The 19,708-nt window shown below is 37.3% G+C and overlaps 1 non-coding gene across 1 annotated transcript; it reads right to left on the minus strand.

Annotated features, from left to right (window-relative positions):
• Nucleotides 1-275: 275 nt before the first annotated feature.
• On the minus strand, nucleotides 276-383 carry LOC112699835 (small nucleolar RNA R71). The gene has a single exon (XR_003152772.1). It is a non-coding gene; the product is annotated as a small nucleolar RNA R71 (small nucleolar RNA).
• Between the last annotated feature and the right edge of the window lie 19,325 nt (nucleotides 384-19,708).

A 19,708-nucleotide genomic window follows, 5' to 3' on the forward strand; every position in this document is an offset into this window, starting at 1 on the left:
AGCCTCAATTAGTTTCTCTAATGCAACAGAATTGCAAGTTCCATGGACTTCCACTGGAAGATCCTCATCAGTTTTTAGCTGAGTTCTTGCAAATCTGTGACACTGTCAAGACTAATGGGGTTGACCCTGAGGTCTACAGACTTATGCTATTCCCTTTTGCTGTAAGAGACAGAGCTAGGACATGGTTGGACTCTCAACCTAAAGAAAGCCTGGACTCTTGGGAAAAGCTAGTCAATGCCTTCTTGGCAAAGTTCTTTCCACCTCAAAAATTGAGTAAGCTTAGAGTGGAAGTCCAAACCTTCAGACAGAAGGAAGGAGAATCCCTCTATGAAGCTTGGGAAAGATACAAACAATTAATCAGAAAGTGTCCTTCTGATATGCTTTCTGAATGGAGCATCATAGGTATTTTCTATGATGGTCTCTCTGAACTATCCAAGATGTCTTTGGATAGCTCTGCAGGAGGATCTCTTCATCTGAAGAAGACGCCTACTGAAGCTCAAGAACTGATTGAAATGGTTGCAAATAACCAATTCATGTACACTTCTGAAAGGAATCCTGTGAACAATGGGACTAGTCAGAAGAAAGGAGTTCTTGAGATTGACACTCTGAATGCCATATTGGCTCAGAATAAAATATTGACTCAACAAGTCAATATGATTTCTCAAAGTCTGTCTGGAATGCAAAATGCACCAAGCAGTACTAAGGAGGCTTCATCTGAGGAAGAAGCCTATGATCCTGAGAACCCTTCAATGGAAGAGGTGAATTACATGGGAGAACCCTATGGAAACACCTATAATCCTTCATGGAGGAATCATCCCAATCTTTCATGGAAGGATCAACAGAGACCTCAACAAGGTTTCAACAATAATAATGGTGGAAGAAACAGGTTTAGCAATGGCAAGCCTTTTCCATCATCTTCTCAGCAACAGACAGAGAGTTCTAAGCAGAACCACTCTAACTTAGCAACCATGGTCTCTGATCTAATCAAAACCACTCAAAGTTTCATGACTGAAACAAGGTCCTCCATCAGAAATTTGGATGGACAAGTGGGTCAGCTGAGCAAGAAAATTACTGAACTCCCTCTTAGTACTCTTCCAAGCAATACAGAAGAAAATCCAAAAGGAGAGTGCAAGGCCATCAACATGGCCGAATTTTGGGAGGAAAAAGAGGCAGTGAACGCCACTGAGGAAGGCCTCACTGGGCGTCCACTGGCCTCCAATGAGTTCCCCAATGAAGAACCATGGGAATCTGAGGCTCAAAATGAGACCATAGAAATCCCATTGGACTTACTTCTGCCATTCATGAGCTCTGATGAGTATTCTTCCTCTGAAGAGGATGAGTATGTCACTGAAGAGCAAGTTGCTAAATACCTTGGAGCAATCATGAAGCTAAATGACAAGTTATTTGGAAATGAGACTTGGGAGGATGAAACCCCTTTGCTCACCAAAGAACTGGATGACTTGTCTAGGCAGAAACTACCGCAAAAGAGACAGGATCCTGGGAAGTTTTCAATACCTTGTACCATAGGCACCATGACCTTCAAGAAGGCCTTGTGTGACTTAGGGTCAAGTGTAAACCTCATGCCTCTCTCTGTAATGGAGAAGTTAGGGATCTCTGAGGTACAAGCTGCAAAAATCTCACTAGAGATGGCAGACAACTCAAGAAAACAAGCCCATGGACTTGTAGAGGATGTTCTGGTTAAAGTTGAAGACCATTACATCCCTACTGATTTCATAGTCCTAGAGACTGGGAAGTGCATGGATGAATCCATCATCCTTGGCAGACCCTTCCTAGCCACAGCAAGGGCTGTGATTGATGTTGATAGAGGAGAGTTGATCATTCAAGTGAATGAAGAATCCTTGGTGTTTAAGGCCCAAGGATATCCCCCTGTCACCATGGAGAGGAAGCATGAAGAGCTTCTCTCAAAACAGAGCCAAACAGAGCCCCCACAATCAAACTCTAAGTTTGGTGTTGGGAGGCCACAACCAAACTCTAAGTTTGGTGTTGAACCCCCACATTCAAACTCTAAGTTTGGTGTTTGGAGGTTCCAACATGGCTCTGAATATCTATGAGGCTCCATGAGAGTCCTCTGTCAAGCTACTGACATTAAAGAAGCGCTTGTTGGGAGGCAACCCAATGTTTCATAATTAACTATTTTCTTTTGTTATTTTATCTTTTTTGTAGGTTGATGATCATGAGAAGTCACAAAATCAATGAAAAAAGCAAAAACAGAATGAAAAACAGGAAGAAAAACAGCACACCCTGGAGAACGCACCCACTGGCGTTTAAACGCCAGTGAGGTTAGCTGTTGGGCGTTTAACGCCCAGTCTGGCACCATTCTGGGCGTTTAACGCCAGAAAGGGGCACCAGACTGGCGTTAAACGCCAGAAATGGGCAAGAAGCTGGCGTTAAACGCCAGAAAGGGGCACCAGCCCGGCGTTTAACGCCAGAAATGGCTCAAAACATGATTTTGCTTGCCATTTGGTGCAGGGATGACTTTTCCTTGACACCTCAGGATCTGTGGACCCCACAGGATCCCCACCTACCCTACCACTCTCTCTCTCTTCTTCACCCATTCACCAATCACCTCAACACCTCTTCCTCAAAAACCCCTCACCTATCAAATCCCATCTTTCTCTTCACCACTCACATCCATCCTTCATAAAACCCCACCTACCTCACCATTCAAATTCAAACCACTTTCCCACCCAAACCCACCCTCAAATGGCCGAACCCTACCCTTCCCCTTCTCCTATATAAACCCTCCTTCACTCCTTCATTTTCACACATCCTAAACACCATTTCTCTACCCTTTGGCCGAACACATAGCCATTCCCTTCTTCCTCTTTTCTTCTTCTTCTACTCTCTTCTTTCTTCTTTTGCTCGAGGACGAGCAAACCTTTTAAGTTTGGTGTGGTAAAAGCATTGCTTTTTGTTTTTCCATAACCATTTATGGCATCCAAGGCCGGAGAAACCTCTAGAAAGAGGAAAGGGAAGGCAAAGGCTTCCACCTCCGAGTCATGGGAGATGGAAAGATTCATCTCAAGGGTGCATCAAGACCACTTCTATGAAGTTGTGGCCTTGAAGAAGGTGATCCCCGAGGTCCCTTTTTCACTCAAAAAGGGTGAATATCCGAAGATCCGACATGAGATCCGAAGAAGAGGTTGGGAAGTCCTTACCAACCCCATTCAACAAGTTGGAATCTTGATGGTTCAAGAGTTCTATGCCAATGCATGGATCACCAAGAACCATGACCAAAGTGTGAACCCGAATCCAAAGAATTATCTTACTATGGTTCGGGGGAAATACTTGGATTTTAGTCCGGAAAGTGTAAGGTTGGCATTCAATTTGCCCATGATGCAAGGAGATGAACATCCTTACACTAGAAGGGTCAACTTTGATGAAAGGTTGGACCAAGTCCTCACAGTCATATGTGAAGAGGGCGCCCAATGGAAGAGAGATTCAAGAGGGAAGCCGGTTCAATTAAGAAGGCATGACCTCAAGCCCGTGGCTAGAGGATGGTTGGAGTTCATCCAACGCTCAATCATTCCCACTAGCAACCGGTCCGAAGTTACCATAGACCGGGCTATCATGATCCATAGCATCATGATTGGAGAAGAAATAGAAGTTCATGAGGTTATAGCCCAAGAACTCTATAAGGTGGCGGACAAGTCCTCTACCTTGGCAAGGTTAGCCTTTCCTCATCTCATTTGTCACCTCTGTTATTCAGTTGGAGTTGACATGGAGGGAGACACCCCCATTGATGAGGACAAGCCCATCACTAAGAAGAGGATGGAGCACACAAGAGACCCCACTCACCATGAGATCCCTGAGATTCCTCAAGGGATGCACTTTCCTCCACAAAACTATTGGGAGCAACTAAACACCTCCCTAGGAGAATTGAGTTCCAACATGGGACAACTAAGGGTGGAGCACCAAGAACACTCCATCATCCTCCATGAAATTAGAGAAGATCAAAGAATCATGAGGGAGGAGCAACAAAGACAAGGAAGAGACATTGAGGAGCTCAAGCACTCCATAGGATCTTCAAGAGGAAGAAAGAGCCGCCATCACTAAGGTGGACCCGTTCCTTGATTTCCTTGTTCTTCTGTTTTTCGAATTTTATGTGCTTATGTTTATCTATGTTTGTGTCTTGTGATCATTAGTGTCTTAGTGTCTATGCCTTAAAGTTATGAATGTCCTATGAATCCATCACCTTTCTTGAATAAAAACGTGCTTAAATTGAAAAGGAAAGAATTGCATGAATTTTGAATTTTATAACAGTTTAATTATTTTGATGTGGTGGCAATATTTTTGTTTTCTGAATGTATGCTTAAACAGTGCATATGTCTTTTGAATTTGTGGTTCATGAATGTTGGCTCTTGAAAGAATGATGAAAAAGGAGACATGTTACTGAGGATCTGAAAAATCATTAAAATGATTCTTGAAGCAAGAAAAAACAATGAAAAAAAATCGAAAAAAAAAGAGAAAAAGAAAAGAAAACGGAAAAAAGGAGGGAAAAGAAAGAAAAATAAAGTTGTGATCCAAGGCAATAAGAGTGTGCTTAAGAACCCTGGACACCTCTAGTTGGGGACTCTAGCAAAGCTGAGTCACAATCTGAAAAGGTTCACCCAATTATGTGTCTGTGGCATGTATGTATCCGGTGGTAATACTGGAAGACAGAGTGCTTTGGGCCACAGCCAAGACTCAATAAGTAGCTATGTTCAAGAATCATCATACTTTACTAGGAGAATCATTAACACTATCTGGATTTTAAGTTCCTAAAGAAGCCAATCATTCTGAATTTCAAAGGATAGAGTGAGATGCCAAAACTATTCAGAGGCAAAAAGCTAAAAGCCCCGCTCATCTAATTAATACTGATCTTCATAGATGTTTTTGGAATTCATTGCATATTCTATTCTTTTTATCTTATTTGATTTTTAGTTGCTTGAGGACAAGCAACAATTTAAGTTTGGTGTTGTGATGAGCGGATAATTTGTACACTTTTTGGCATTGTTTTCAGTATGTTTTTAGTATGATATAGTTAGTTTTTAGTATATTTTTATTAGTTTTTAGTTAAAATTCACTTTTCTGGACTTTACTATGAGTTTGTGTGTTTTTCTGTGATTTCAGGTATTTTCTGGCTGAAATTGAGGGACCTGAGCAAAAATCTGATTCAGAGACTAAAAAGGACTGCAGATGCTGTTGGATTCTGACCTCCCTGCACTCGAAGCGGATTTTCTGGAGCTACAGAAGCCCAATTGGCGCGCTCTCAACGGCGTTGGAAAGTAGACATCATGGGCTTTCCAGAAATATATGATAGTCCATACTTTGCCCAAGATTTGATGGCCCAAACCGGCGTTCAAAGTCACCCTCAGGAATTCCAGCGTTAAACGCCGGAACTGGCACCCAAATGGGAGTTAAACGCCCAAACTGGCACTAAAGCTGGCGTTTAACTCCAAGAAGAGTCTCTACACGAAAATGCTTCATTTCTCAGCCCAAGCACACACCAAGTGGGCCCGGAAGTGGATTTTTATGTCTTTTACTCATCTCTGTACACCCTAGGCTACTAGTTTTCTATAAGTAGGACATTATACTATTGTATTTTCATCTTGGTTCTTCTGGTTCCCTCTCTGGGGCCGAAACCAATGATCACTCTTGTTCTTATGTATTTTCAACGGTGGAGTTTCTACACACCATAGATTAAGGTGTGGAGCTCTGCTGTACCTCGAGTATTAATGCAATTACTATTGTTCTTCCATTCAATTCCGCTTGTTCTTGTTCTAAGATATCACTTGTTCTTCAACTTGATGAATGTGATGATCCGTGACACTCATCATCATTCTCACTTATGAACGTGTGACTGACAACCACCTCCGTTCTACCTTCGATTGAGTGAATATCTCTTGGATTCCTGATTGCACGATGCATGGTTGATCGCCTGACAACCGAGTGCTCGTCTGACAAACGAGCCAACCATTCCGTGAGATCAGAGTCTTCGTGGTATAGGCTAGAACTGATGGCGGCATTCAAGAGAATCTGGAAGGTCTAACCTTGTCTGTGGTATTCTGAGTAGGATTCAATGATTGAATGACTGTGACGTGCTTCAAACTCCTAGCAGGCGGGGCGTTAGTGACAGACGCAAAAGAATCGATGGATTCTATTCCGGCCTGACCGAGAACCGACAGCTGATTACCCCATGCTGTGACAGAGCATAGGCAAACGTTTTCACTGAGAGGATGGGAGGTAGCCATTGACAACGGTGAAACCCTACACAAGCTTGCCATGGAAAGGAGTAAGAAGGATTGGATGAAGACAATAGGAAAGCAGAGAGACGGAAGGGAAGGCATCTTCATGCGCTTATCTGAAGTTCCTACCAATGAATTACATAAGTACCTCTATCTTTATCTTATTGTTTATTTTCGTTCATCACCATATCCATTTGAGTTTGCCTGACTAAGATTTACAAGATGACCATAGCCTGCTTCATACTAACAATCTCCGTGGGATCGATCCTTACTCGCGTAAGGTTTATTACTTGGACGACCCAGTGCACTTGCTGGTTAGTTGTGCAAAGTTGTGTAATGCCATGGTATTGAACACCAAGTTTTTGGGGTTCATGACCGGGGATTATGAGAGTTGTGAAAAGTATTGTTCACAATTTCGCGCACCAGCCACTTAGATCAACTGATTTGGGATTGCCAACCGAAAGTCCATTATCAAGAGCAACCTAGCTACAAAACACTTAGTGATCCAAAGAGATGCTAGACATCAATGTTCCTAAGAAGAAAATGTGAGCCATGTGTCTGTGGTGAAGAAATGTTGAGAAAAACTAAGCCAAAGGCTGCTGCAACATTTGCCACCAAGCCTTCAATGAGTAATAAGCTCTCTAAGCAAAATAAGAAAGGAAAAGCTAGCAAGGGATCAAGCAAAAGCAAAGCATTGTAGCAGCAACCTTAGTAAACCTTTGGGGAAACATTTTCTATATACCAGCAAGTAATAAATGAGCTACCATTGTCTGCATAAAACCCCATGAACCAAGTTCAGCTATCTGCTAAATAAGGATAGGCATACTTCTCTGTTTCATTTCATTTTCTCTTATGTTTAGTGCCTGCTTGGGGACAAGCAAGGTTTAAGTTTGGTGTTGTGATGACAAGTCATCTTATGCTAGCTTTTCAAGCATTTTTCACTTGTTTCATTAGGTTTTATGCACTTTCTTGCATTATAAGTAAGTGGTTTGGAGTAAATCAATCAACCATCCTTTATTTGACACTAAATCATGAGGTTTAAGCAGAAATTAATTGGTTTTTGAATGATTTATAAACCTTGTGAAATTGGTGATACTTTGATTGGTTGTTTTGATTACTTGTAGGTGAAGAAAAGAAAGAAACAAGGAAAGCGTGGCCTAAAGAAGAAGAAAAGCGTGGCACATCAAAGGAGAAAAGCTATAGGGCTCTCTCAAAGAGCTCAGTGCTCTCTATGAGAGCCCTACTCACGGCCAAGGAAGCAAACCAAGGAATGCTGAGCTCTCCTTGTTAACCGAGCACCAAGGAAGCAAGGCAAAACTCACAATGCTCGGTTAATACAGTTAACTTTATCGGGCTCCATCCAAAATAAATGCAAGGAGCAATGTTTGCTAGTGAAGCCACAAAGTCCCGAACCCATGACCCAAGGGAAGGAAGGAGCGCTACCCTTGGTTATTTCTCAAATTGGGGCCAAAAAGCCTTCCCCAAGGTTCGAACTCAAGTCCCTCCACTCAAGGCATGCGCTACCTTTGTTTTCTTCACAAGGAAAATTGATGCTGAATTGCTTCCACCGTGATTTGAACCTGGAGCCTCATTCATCAAGCAAGGTGATGCTGCGCTCTCCCCACTCACTGAGCACTACCTTCCTTGTTTTAACAAGGAAATGAACACCAATTTGGCATGCAAGGAGCTTGTGTCGCGCACCAACTTGACACGGACAAGGTTTGGATGCTGCGCTCTTGGTGACTGATGACAAGTCATCATATACTCATTTTTCAAGCTAATTTCACTTGTTTTATTAGTCTTTATGCACTTTCTTGCATCATAAGTAAAAGATTTGGAATGAAAATGCATAACTTCTTTAAATCAAGCAACCACCATTACATTGATGCTAATTCATGAGGTTTAAGCTAATTTTAATTGAATTTTAATTGATTTATAAGTTTTGTGAATTTAGTGATACTTTGAGGGGTTGTTTTGGTTTATTGTAGGTGAAGAAAAGAAGAAAAGAGGAAGCGTGGCTTAAGAAAGCGTGGCCCAAGGAGAAAAAGGCGTGGCGCATAAAGGAGGAGTGCAAGCATTGCCCTCCACAAGGGCACACTGCCCTCTAGGAGGGCAACATGAGCAAGCAAGCCTTGAGAGGCAACCCTGCCCTGCCCACGACAAGGGCAGAGCACAAATTGGTGCCATGGAACAAGGGAGACAAAAACACTGCCCTGCCCTCCTCAAGGGCAATATCGGGCTCACCAAAGGGAGAAATTCAAAGAAAAAGCTCACTAATGCTTGCCACAAGGATCGAACACGGCACCATGAGGAAACAAGAAACTAGGCCTTAGTTTGGTGCCAGGAAAACCAAGACAAAAGAATAGCGTGCGCGTCACTCAAGGATCGAACACGGAGCTTCAATTTGGAAACATTGCCCTGCCCTCCGCGAGGGCAGGGCAGCATCTTGTGGTGCACGGCCAGCGCACCATTCTGGCGCACCAAGGATCTCTCGGCAGCACCAGCAGCACGCACAGGCACCATTCTGGCGCACCAAAAAGTTCTGCCCTGCCCTCCGCGAGGGCAGGACAGCATCCTGCACGCACCACACGCACGCACCATGGGCCAGATGCATCATTTTCTGCCCTGCCCTCCACAAGGGCAGGGCAGCCTCCTGGAAGCAATTTTTCATGGGCTTAAAAATTGGATTAAAAATCCAATTTAATTCATTTCTTCACCAAATCAAAAGCCCATCCAAATCCTAAGATCCAAGAATAGAAAGTGTATAAATAAGAGATAGTTTGATGTAATTAGGACCCTTTTCCTTTACTTTTAAACTGGGATCTTTCTTTTGAGCTTTGAATCTTCATTTTTGGAACTTTTGAGATTTCAGAGAATTGGGGAGGAGAATTGATCTCTCTTCTTCCTCATTCTTGCTTGGGCACTTTTAATTTTCTTGTTTTGAGTTTTGGGTGTGAAGAATTGAGGAAATTCTGTCTCAATCTCCATTCAAAATCTCTTTAATTCCTCTTCTGCATAATTGAGTTCAATTTCATTTCCTTTACTGCTTCTTCTTCAATTTCTTGTTAATTGCTTTGTGAACTTGGATCTGGGAAGGCAATTGAGATCTAGACTTTACTTTCTAGTCTCTTGAGTCCTGAGATCCCATTTTCCTTTTTGGTTCTTCTGTGAACCTCAGCTGCATGTTAATTTCCATTTCTGTTTGGATTCTAGTTATTTCTAATTCAATTTCTGCTTTATTAATTGTTGCACTTTAATTTCCCTTGCTGAAATTCTGAAATCCCAGTCCTCAATTCCCTTTTCCATTCAAGCAATTTACATTTCTTGCAATTTAAGTTACTGCAATTTACATTTCTTGCACTTTAAGTTTCAGTCATTTAATTTCTTGTTCTTTAAGATTCAGCACTTTTACTTTCCTGTCCTTTAATTTACTGCAATTCTCCCCTCTCCCTTTACATTCCAAGCAATTTAGCTTCTGTTAAAGATAAACCACTCAACCAATACTTGATTCGCTTGACTAAATCAACCACTAAACTAAAATTGCTCAATCCTTCAATCCCTGTGGGATCGACCTCACTCCTATGAGTTTTATTACTTGATGCGACCCGGTACACTTGCCGGTGAGTTTTGTGTTGGATCGTTTTCCACACATCAGTGACAACCAAGCGCTACCCTGATGCTTGGTCCAAGGAGCTTGTCACGCAAAATTTGAAGGCCAAGGCAAGGGGGATGCGGCGCTCACTCCACCAACCGAGCATTGCCCTGGAAGTGGTACCCATGGGCCAAAAATTCAATTAAAATTCCATTTAAATTCAATTCTTCACCAAATTAAAAAGCCCACTCCAAATTCTAAAATTCAAAAATAGGAAGTGTATAAATAGAAGTTAGTTTGATTTAGAGAGGACCTTTTTTTACCTTTTTTTTACCTTTAGTCTTTTAATTTTCATTGGAGAGCTCATTTGAGATTTTAGCTTTGGGTTTGGGAATTGGGATAGAGAATTGAATTCTCTTCTTCTCTGTTCTTACTTCTACACTCTTCACTCTTTGTTTTGAATCTTGGATTGAGAATTGAAGGAATTCTGTTTCACTCTTGATCTGAGATCTCTCTTTGTTTACTTTCTGCATAATTTCAAGAAATTGTGATTTGGATCTAAGTTTTCTTTACTGCTTTCATCTCTACTTCTTCTGCAACTATTCTCTATTGGATCAAGGAAGGAATTGAGATCTAGACTTGTTCTCTAGTCTTATCCAACCCATGAGATCTTCAATTTTCTTTTAGTTATTGCAATTGAACTAAATTTACTTTCTGTTTTGCTTCTTCAAGCAAATCTTATTTTCTGTTTAGATTTGCTACATTTTAATTCATTTTTTACTTCTCTGTTGATTGTCATTTACTTTCTCTTGTTTAATTTCTGAAATCCCAGCTCCCAAAGCCCTTTATGATTCAAGCAATTTACATTTCTTGCACTCTAAGCTTTAGCTATTTACATTTCTTGCAATCTAAGCTTCTGTCATTTATATTGCTTGCACTTTAAGATTCAGCTTCTTTATTTCCTTTGCCTTTTAATTTATAGTCAATTACCCCTCTCCCTTTAAAGTTCTTGCAATTTAGCTTCTATTGACTACAAATCACTCAAATAAACACTTGTTTGCTTGACTAAATCAACCACCTAACTAAAATTGCTCAACCCTTCAATCCATGTGGGATCGACCTCACTCACGTGAGTAATTACTACTTGATGCGACCCGGTATACTTGTTGGTGAGTTTTGTGTTGGATCATTTTCCACACATCACATCCATAGCTGCTCTAGGGTAGAAGTTATTCACTTTTGAAGTTGAGTAAATATCTGTCGAATTATATTTTTAAATCAGCGTATATAGTTTCTTCTAACTTGCATAATTCTCACTACAAGACCATAACTAGCCTAAATTTGGGGAAAAAATCTTAACTCACATAGCAATAAATATGTCTTGGTTGCAACCCAAAAGCTATTTATATTTAAGAGTTATAGGTATTAGAAGTTATTGTAAAATGTGCTAAAAATTGACTTTTCCTATTTTAACCAATAATTTTTAAAATTTCATATCTTGCAATTCTCAACTTCTAAAAGCCTAAACTTTTAGAGAAATAAAATAAATTCATCAAACCTTAAAAAAAATTATTTCTGCTAAAAAATTCAGTTCATGAAAGCTAAATCGAAGCACACAAGTTGCTGCACCACTCAGAATTATGCAACACGATAGTTTTTCGACAGCCATACTTCAAAATCCCATATAAAACTCAGTTTAAATCCAATAGCCCTGAAATTTAATTTTATTTAAATTGTTCACCTAGGTTTCTTTTCCAACTAGTTCCAGCATAATATCATTCCTGAGATGAATGTTATTTACATCGGAAGTTGGTTTACTGTATAATCCTGTTTTAATGAATCAGTGAACACAACTCCTTCCAAGTTGCATAATTTGTTCTTCAAAACTCTTGAAATTCCGATTGAACATACTAGACATAACAAGCTTTCATTCACAAATGATTTTAACTCAAAATTCATTCAGAATTGAGAGTTATGCATATGGAAAATTATTGGTTTAGAAACAGAAATCTATTTTCACTACATAAAATATCAGATTTCAAGAATTCATATCTCCCAATCCATAACTCCAAAAATTTTGAAATTTTAAGACAATAAACTAGGTTTACAAAATTTTTATTAAAATTACTTTCACCTCAATTGGACTTCTAGAGTTAGACCAGTAAATCTACAAAATTGTTGGATTTCCTGCATAATCTATTTTAGTATTTCAAGAAACCTAATACCATGAAATCCCATTTTAGCTACTTTTCAAAGATTTAATTCATTAAACCATCATCTTATGGATCCATAAACTTGTTTTTAGCTTTCACAAAATATTATTTAGCCTCAAGATCAAGAATTAATTTGGCCAAGCATCATCATCAACACATACTCATCAAATCTTTATATCATACCTTTATACATCACTTTGAGAAAACAAATATCATCTAAACACTATTAAGGTCATTCATAAACATCAATCATCATAGAGATCACCAGGAACATATAATCACAAGCATGAGATTTCTAACTAAACCTAACCATTACTCTTCTTTGTTAGTTCTTCCAAATCACCTTTTTAAATTCTTGTGTTCACAAAATTCCCCCCTCTCAAGCTTGGTTCTTGGGTGTCCTAGATGTTCTTGATGGATTTTCACTACAAGAAAAATACTCATTTAGCAACACTTGAAAAGTATCGCTAAAAATGAAAAAAATGATGCATTTGGCTAAGGCTACACTTTTTTTGCTTTAGAGGCGTTTTAGTGGGAGATGTATATTTGGCCGTTGCTTATTCTCAAAGGCTATGCTTTTCTCTATCAGAAGCTACACTTTTGACATTCAAGAAAAGGGTGCGGTTTTCAAGTGATATTGTTCAGGACCAAAGGTTACGCTTTTCAGTTTCCATGTTTATCAGAATAAGCTACACTTATCTTTGCTATTGCATCACATTTAAAGTATAGCCACATTGTATACCATAGCTATTCTATATAAGTGTAACCTTATGTCCCTCAATTTTTTTATATTATATATATATATATATATATATTCTAATAATTTTTTGTACAACTTAATATTTTGTAATATGATTACATATATAATTCTGTATTTTTAATTAAATTAGCTAATTATAAAATAAAAATAAAAACATAATAATACTAAATAATTTTTTTAAATAATAAAAATAATCTTTTAACAAAATATATTTATAATGAACAAAAAGTATTAAAATGAACATAATTTTGAATATTCATACATCTCACACTAAATTAAGCATACCCATATCAAAATATGCATGAGACCATTTAGAGTTTATTACTAATAAACTACGAAAAACCAGAATATTATATCCTACATAAGTATCTTCAAATAAAAGTTATTAATCAACTATACATCTATTAATTCTTAACATTACTCCATCTTTTCCAATAAACCAACATGATAAACCGCTTAATTTTCGTCAACATCCTCAAAATTATCTTGTATAATCACATAAAAAATAATTAGAAAAATAATTATAATGATATAATGTCAGAATTAAACAAGAGATGTGAAAATGAATAAACTGATTTGTAATTATAAAAATAGAAAATCAAAATAATTAATTAACGAGGCAAAAATTCAGATATGAAATATAAAACATGTTGAGAGATTGAAAAGCTATGATTTATAGATAATTTTTTTTACATTGCTTTTGTGCAAAGATTATCCTTCTAATCTTGATAAAATTCTTTCTTAATCCCTCCTCTCCCATAAAAAGAGATGATATTTAGAAAAATAAAATAAATTAATTCCCATTTTAACTAATTATAAATGAAATAATTCTTTTAGACTAAAACTAACCTGTATAAGAGGCACTTGTGGCAAAATTTGATGACACAAGGCTCATTTTTTACATTCTTGCACATAATAGCAAACTGTCTCATCTTTTTCTAGAACTATAAACATTGCAAAATTAATATTAGAAACTAAAAAAACAAGTCAACAGACAATTTCTTCTTTTTATCATAGTGAACATGTAGAAATTTTTCGGAATCATTACCATTCAAGTTAGGGTGGCAAGCTTTCATGCAATCATAATAACTAGTACGCCTTCTCAATCTACGAATGTGTGACATCTGGAAGCTATTAAGAAAGAACCAACCAAGTATTAGACACAATATATATTTCAATTATGCTTAACAACAAATAGAAAGATAAAAAGGCACTGATGCAGATTTTACAATCCACAAAACACCGGCAACTGCACCGGATCGAATCATGTAGTACCTCAAGTGAATGAAAATCGATCCCACGAGGATTAATGAGTTAAGCAAGCAAGATCAATCGATTAATCTAGTCAAACTAGCGAATTCGGGTTTTGAAAGACTTTAAGTGTAAAAAAGGTATATGATTAAGAAAGTTAAGGTTTCAGAGTTGTTAGTCGTCCGAATTAACACTTTTCTCTTTCTATTTTAATCATGCAATGATTGTTTTATGACAAATCATTAATAATTAAATCCTAATCCCTTGGTAATTCAATTTCTCTTTAACATAATCAAATGCTAATCCTTTAGTCACTTAATTAAGAAAAGTGGTAAGCACGTTTCTGATTTATAAAACCACACAACTCATAAGAGTTTAACCTAATTGATTTTGTCACTTATCAATCTAGTTTCAAAACTTAAGAATGATGAGAATCAATTTTCAAGCTTAATTCAATTAATCAATTTTCCAAGAGATTAAGAGAATTCAAGTCAGAGAAGAATTATTTTCTAACATATTCAAACGCTTTGAGATGAAGAACAAAAACCGTTTCTTAAAGAGGAACCAATTGCATCAATTAGAAATAGAAAAGTTATTGCATTAATCCATAAAACTAATAGAGCTCCTAACCTTAATCGAGGAGAATTAGAAACTCATGCTTATTTTTGAAATACTTAAGAAAATAAAACTTAAAAGTGCCGAAGAAGGTAAGAGGTCATAACCCTCTTCCCTTATATACAAATCCTAAAAGATAGAAAATCAAAATTCAAAACTTCTTAATCAAATTCAAAATCAAAATAGAATCAAATCTTTTCTTAATTTTTTTCCACTGAGAAGATCTCTTTCCTGATTACTTGTGGTCTTTAATAACTGTCCTCATTGTGATTGATCCTTCAAAGGGTTGAGAAATTAAAGACAGAAGGCTTTGGTTTGAGATTCTAGAAGAAGCAGCAGGACCTACGTAGTACTTGGCTTGTTCCAAGTTTCACATGAGTGTCTTTTGGGGGCTCACGTACAACGTGAAGTGGGCTATGTTGTACATGAGCCAATCTTTCTCAATTTGGCCTTTAGGAGTTGCTCTAGCATTATACGTGATAATTTCCTCGTACTACGTGAAAGACCACTTGTGCATACGCGTGGCCTAGGCATACGTGTGACTACCGAAATGTCCTTTGTTGCACGCGCGCATGATGTAAGCGTGCGCGTGACAGCTGCGTTGTACGTGGGATCTTCAGTGTACTACGTAAAAAGTGATGGTCACGCATACGCATGCTGTATGCATACGCATGACATGGAAAGGGTCCCCAACATAGTATGTGAAAGCTTCAACGTACTACGTGAAATAATGCTCACGTGTACGCACGATGCATGTGTACGTGTGACATGTAAAGTGTGGGGGATGTAGTACGTGAAAGCTCCAATGTTGTACGCCCTCACCCTTTTTCTTCCAAAGGCTTTCTGTTTCTTGCAGTGAACTTTCTGTATCTTCTAGGATACTTTCTCATTCTTCCTTTCTGTTTTGTTTGTTTTTGTTCTCCTTCTGAACTTCCTATAACCAATGAATTTCAACTAATCAAAGTTATATCCATTCTAGCCTTAAATTCATTGATTATCCACAGAAATTCTTAATAAATAAATTATAATAAAGAAGGAAAAATACTAATGATGCAGACGCATCAGGCACACATACACATGAAAAATTGTCACACCACCATTATCTCTCAGCCAGTGCTAAACCCTTTATCATTTTTTTAGTTGGTACCCTAAAAAGTTTAAATTCTCTTGTTTATAAACTCTAACCTTCAAAAAAATAAAAAATAATTGGGTTAGAAAAATCAGGCAAGGAATGAGATATGTAAAAGTTTAACATTGCTCATTATTTTTAAAATATTTGCGTGACCTGCATAGTGAGTCTTGAAAAGCACTACAAACATATCCATAAAACAAAGCAATAAAATCAATACAATAATTCAAGAACAAACAACAATTAAATAACTCAACAAAAGTACTTCAGTAGTTTAGAGCACTATCATTATATATAACTGATGAGCGGATAATTTATACGCTTTTTGGCATTTGAATTAGCCTGACTAAGATCTACAAGATGACCATAGATTGCTTCATACCAACAATCTCCGTGGGATCGACCCTTACATAAGGTATTACTTGGACGACCCAGTGCACTTGCTGGTTAGTTGTGCGGAGATGTGACTAAGTGTAATTCACGTGTGAGAGCTACCAAATTATTGGAGCCATTGTTGATGATCACAAATCTGTGCACCAAGTTTTTTGTGCCGTTGCCGGGGATTGTTTGAGTATGGACAACTGACGGTTCATCTTGTTGCTCAGATTAGGTAATTTTCTTTTCAAAAAGTTTTCAAAAAAATCTTTTCAAAAATTTTTCTTCTTTTTTTTTCGTTCTTTTTAAAATATGTTTTCGAAAAAAAATAAATAAAATACAAAAAAATTCATAAAATCATAAAATCCAAAAAAAATTTGTGTTTCTTGTTTGAGTCTTGAGTCAATTTTTAAGTTTGGTGTCAATTGCATATTCATATTGTTCTTGCATTTTTTTCGAAAAATTCATGCATTCATGGTGTTCTTCATGATCTTCAAGTTGTTCTTGGTAAGTCTTCTTGTTTGATCTTGATGTTTTCTTATTTTGCATTTTTTGTTGTTTATCATATGCATTTTTCGTTTGTTAGAGTCCAAGCATTAAAGATTTCTAAGTTTGGTGTCTTGCATGTTTTCTTTGCATTAAAAATTTTTCAAAAATATGTTCTTGATGTTCATCATGATCTTCATAGTGTTCTTGGTGTTCATCTTGACATTCATAGTGTTCTTGCATGCATCATATGTTTTGATTCATAATTTTCATGTTGTGAGTCAATTTTATGTTTTTCTCTCTCATAATTAAAAATTCAAAAATAAAAAAAAATATCTTCTCCTTAATTTTCTCATAATTTTCAAAAATTTGAGTTGACTTAGTCAAAAATTTTTAAAATTAGTTGTTTCTTACAAGTCAAGTCAAATTTTCAAATTTAAAAATCTTATCTTTTCAAAATCTTTTTCAAAAATCACATCTTTTTCATTTTTTATATATAATTTTCAAAATTTTTTAAAATTTATTTTCAAAATCTTTTTCTTAATTTTGTTTCAAAATTTTTGAAATTACACTAACAATTAATGTGATTGATTCAAAAATTTGAAGTCGTTACTTTCTTGTTAAGAAAGGTTCAATCTTTAAATTCTAGAATCCTATCTTTTTAGTTTCTTGTTAGTTAAGTAATTAATTTTAATTTTAAAAAAATTAAATTTTTTCAACCATATCTTTTTATCATATCTTTTTATCTTATCTTTTTATCATATCTTTTTCAAAATTTTATCTTTCTCAAAATTTGATTTAAAAATATCTTATCTAATTTCTTATCTTCTTATCTTTTCAAATTTGATTTTAATATCTTTTTCAACTAACTATTTGACTTTTTGTTTGTTTCTTATCTTTTTCAAAACCACCTAACTACTTTTCCCTCTCTAATTTTCGAAAATATCTCCTTCTTTTTCGAAAAAATCTTTTAAATTAACTAATTATTTTAAATTTTAATTTCAATTCTATCTTATTTTTAATTTTTGAAAATCACTAACTACTTTTTCAAAATTATTTTCAAAATTCCTACTATTGGAGCAAACAATTTTGAGCTGAAACCTCAATTAGTTGCTCTAATGCAACAGAACTGGAAGTTTCATAGACTTCCATCTGAAGATCCTTACTAGTTTTTAACTGAGTTCTTGCAGATTTGTGAGACTGTTAAGACGAATGGAGTAGATCCTGAAGTCTACAGACTCATGCTTTTTCCTTTTGCTGTAAGAGACAAAGCTAGAACATGGTTGGACTCACAACCTAAAGATAGCCTGGACTCCTGGGATAAGCTGGTCACGGCCTTCTTGGATAAATTCTTTCCTCCTCAAAAGCTGAGCAAGCTTAGAGTGGATGTTCAGACCTTCAAGCAAAAAGATGGTGAATCCCTCTATGAATGGACCATATTAGATGACCAAAAAAGTGTCCTTCTTACATGTTTTCAGAATGGACCATATTAGATATATTCTATTATGGTCTATCTGAGTTTTCCAAAATGTCATTGGACCATTCTGCAGGTGGATCCATTCACTTAAAGAAAACGCCTGCAGAAGCTCAAGAACTTATTGACATGGTTGCAAATAACCAATTCATGTACACTTCTGAGAGGAATTCCGTGAATAATGGAACGCCTCAGAGGAAGGGAGTTCTTGAAATTGATGCTCTGAATGCCATATTGGCTCAGAACAAAGTGTTGACTCAGCAAGTCAACATGATCTCTCAAAGTCTAAATGGATGGCAAAATGCATCCAACAGTACTAAAGAGGCAGCTTCTGAAGAAGCTTATGATCCTGAGAATCCTACAACAGCAGAGGTAAATTACATGGGTGAACCTTATGGGAACACCTATAATTCATCATGGAGAAATCATCCAAATTTCTCATGGAAGGATCAACAAAAGCCTCAACAAGACTTTAATAATGGTGGAAGAAACAGGCTAAGCAATAACAAGCCTTTTTCATCATTTTCTCAGCAACAGACAGAGAATTCTGAGTAGAGCCTCTCTAATTTAGCAAACTTAGTTTCTGATCTGTCAAAGACCACTTTAAGTTTCATGAGTGAGACAAGATCCTCCATTAGAAATTTGGAGGCACAAGTGGGCCAGCTGAGTAAGAAAGTCATTGAAACTCCTCCCAGTATTCTCCCCAGCAAAACAGAAGAGAATCCAAAAGGAGAGTGCAAGGCCATTGATGTAATCAATATGGCCGAATGCACAAGGGAGGAGAAGGACGAAAATCCTAGTGAGGAAGACCTCCTGGGACGTCTCTCAAACAAGAAGGAGTTCCCTATTGAGGACCTAAAGGAATCTGAGGCTCATATAGAGTCCATAGAGATTCCATTAAATCTCTTTCTGCCATTCATGAGCTCTGAAGATTATTCTTCCTCTGAAGAGGATAAAGATGTAACTGGAGAGCAAGTTGCTCAATATCTAGGAGCCATCATGAAGCTGAATGCCAAGTTATTTGGTAATGAGGCTTGGGAAGGTGAACCTCCCTTGCTCATTAGTGAACTTGATACATGGGTTCAGCAAACTCTACCTCAAAAGAAACAAGATCCTAGGAAATTCTTAATACCCTGTACCATAGGCACCATGACCTTTGAAAAAGCTCGGTGTGACCTGGGGTCAGGCATAAATCTTATGCCACTCTCTGTAATAGAGAAACTGGGGATCATTGAGGTACAGCCTGCCTTATTCTCATTACAATTGGCAGACAAGTCAGTAAGACAAGCTTATGGATCAGTAGAGGACGTGTTGGTAAAGGTTAAAGGCCTTTACATCCCTGCTGATTTCATAATCTTAGACACTAGGAAGGAAGAAGATGAATGCATCATCCTTGGAAGACCTTTCCTAGCCACAGCAGAAGCTGTGATTGATGTTAACAGAGGAGAATTAGTCCTTCAATTGAATGAGGACTACCTTGTGTTTAAGGCACACGGCCATCCCTCTGTAACACTGGAGAGAAACCATGCAGAGCTTCTCTCAGTACAGAGTCAAACAGAGCCCCC

This window comes from Arachis hypogaea, chromosome 6, assembly GCF_003086295.3.
Source record: "Arachis hypogaea cultivar Tifrunner chromosome 6, arahy.Tifrunner.gnm2.J5K5, whole genome shotgun sequence".
Taxonomy (NCBI): Eukaryota; Viridiplantae; Streptophyta; class Magnoliopsida; order Fabales; family Fabaceae; genus Arachis; species Arachis hypogaea.